General features: G+C 45.2%; 1 protein-coding gene across 3 annotated transcripts in view; it reads left to right on the top strand.

The window, feature by feature from the left end:
• The window catches only part of TBC1D22A (TBC1 domain family, member 22A), a 425,787-nt gene that overhangs the window by 117,397 nt on the left and 306,151 nt on the right, over window positions 1-2,239 (top strand). The window lies entirely within an intron of this gene.

Here is a 2,239-nt window from a genome sequence, read left to right as displayed (position 1 = left end):
GCACAGGTGAGCTCTCTTAAGCACAGGGCGGATCTGGAAGCCCAGGGGGCTCTCTAAGCCCAGGCAGGCTGTCCAGCACAGGGGTCTGTGTAGGCACGGGGACTGTGTTTGGTGTTGCTCACATTTGTAATTCCCCTGCTCCCCCTGGCCCAGAGGAAGAGCTTCGTAAATGCAGGTTGGTGTCAGTGAGCTTGGTGTTTCCTCCTATTTATGTAAGTCTTCAAGTGAAGACTTGTAGTTTTCTTCGTGAGGTCTTGTACAGTTCTTGTTAAGTTTATGCCATGTTATTTTCTTCTTGCTGGCAGAGAAGGGCTATTGATTTTTGAATGTTCCTGTATTTGGCCGTCTTGCTTATCTCAGAACTCTGTTTCCTGCCATTCTCTCAGTTCTGCCTCTGTCTCTGTTGGCGTCATTCCTCAGGCTGGTTGGGTGCAGATGGTTGCAGCAGTTCCGACCCCCACATCTGACCCTGGTAGCTTTCAGTGGGAAGAGGAGTGAGTTGCCTCCAGGAACTTCCCAAGAACCGGGCAGGGTGTTCTCAGAAGCCCTCAGCTGTCTTTGCTCAGTGGCTTAAGTAGGGGCCTGGGCCCTTTGCTGACTCAGCCATTGGTGAGGTGTGGCCTAGCTCTGCAGGGCTCCAACCAGGCCAACCTGTGGGTTCAGCTGCCTCTGAGCTGAGTCCCCACCTACAGGGCTGCTGCAGGGAGGTGTGAATACTTCGCAAAGCTGGGATTCTGCTAGAAAGATGCACCAAACACCTATGAGGATGGTCATGTGGCTTCCCTGTCAACCCCATTCAGCATGTCGGTAAAGCTACAAGATTTCCCGACGTTGAACTGTCCCTCCTTCATTCTTTACGTGTATTATTCTTTGAATATCCTGCTGCTGTGCTTTGATCTACTAAGGTTTTACTTTGGATCTTTTTGTCTATTCAGAAGTGCGATTTGTCTGTGCTACAAAAGTCTTTTTAAGAATGGAAGGGACGTAGTGGAAAGACCCTGGTATTGAAGGTTGCTTAGCTCCTGTGTGACCTTGGTCAAGTCACTTAACCTCTCTGAGACTATTTCTTTCATATACAATAGTGATCACAACCCTAAGTAACACAAGCTTGTTTTGAGGATCAAATGAGATAAGACGTATGAAAGCTCTCTTTTAACACCAAAGCTTGAGCAGAGTTAGAGCCTTGTCTCATTATGTATATTCAGGATTTTTGAATTTTTGTGAATTTCTTCCAGTGAGGAGAGAGGTTCAGAGAACATTAACAAATAAGTTTGCTCTCAGCTTTTCCTCATAAACCATGATCAGAAAACCAGAGTTATGCTGAGGGAGAGGCACTGGGAACATGGTTGGTAAACATTACATTATTGGTGTTCAGATATGAGGTTCCTGCTTTTCATAATATCCTTAGGGTACTGGGGAAGATTTGATATTTTCTGAGATTGCTGTAAAATGCAAGTTATTGCTGCGACTGTCGCCCAATTATTCTGTACTTATTTTACTTAGACTTTAGTAATTGGAAAAAGATTAGATGTCAGGACTTTGTATTTTGTTGATTGTATTAGCAAAGTCTTCTCTTTAGTCATTTCTTTTATTCCTGTTATTAATCATTAGCTCCAAGCTGTTAGGAGAAGAACCTAATGGTAGATTCCTAACTTAAAGGAAAGAAATAATGACTTGAGTTTCCGTGGGACTGGGCAAGTGTTGCTATACCTAGACATTGAAATAGATTGTCCCGCCCTTCAGGGCATGGGAATGAGACACTCAAGGAGACTCAGAAGGTCGATGGAATGCAGAGCCCACATCCTTACCCCTCTGCCCCGATGCTTGTCCTTTCCTGCCCTTGGAGGTGCTGGACCTTGCTCCAGGACCCCTCTGCCTCTGGCCAGGCCATCCCCTCTCGTGATTTTTTCTACTTCTGGGTATTTATAAAGCCTCATTGACTTGTATCAGACTACCTTGAAGACTTTGTGTAGAATTTGGCCACATCCTTAATTAATGGTGTATAAAGACTAACTTATCTCCATGAAACGATTTCTTTCAAAACCAGTAGTGAGAAAAAACGGCATCATATAGGTATGCTTAAATAGTAAATGGAAAGTGAGATGGATGAAAGAAAGGAAAACCAAGTAACATGATCAGGTTGGGGTAAAAGCCTTCAGGAGAGAGAGGGAGGTGGGAGGGAGAGAGAGAGAGAAGGAGGTGGGAGGGAGAGAGGAGGAGGTGGGAGGGAGAGAGAGAG

Source organism: Colobus angolensis, unplaced genomic scaffold (assembly GCF_000951035.1).
Source record: "Colobus angolensis palliatus isolate OR3802 unplaced genomic scaffold, Cang.pa_1.0 Scaffold138, whole genome shotgun sequence".
Taxonomy (NCBI): Eukaryota; Metazoa; Chordata; class Mammalia; order Primates; family Cercopithecidae; genus Colobus; species Colobus angolensis.
This window is presented reverse-complemented; position numbering and strand designations above follow the sequence as displayed.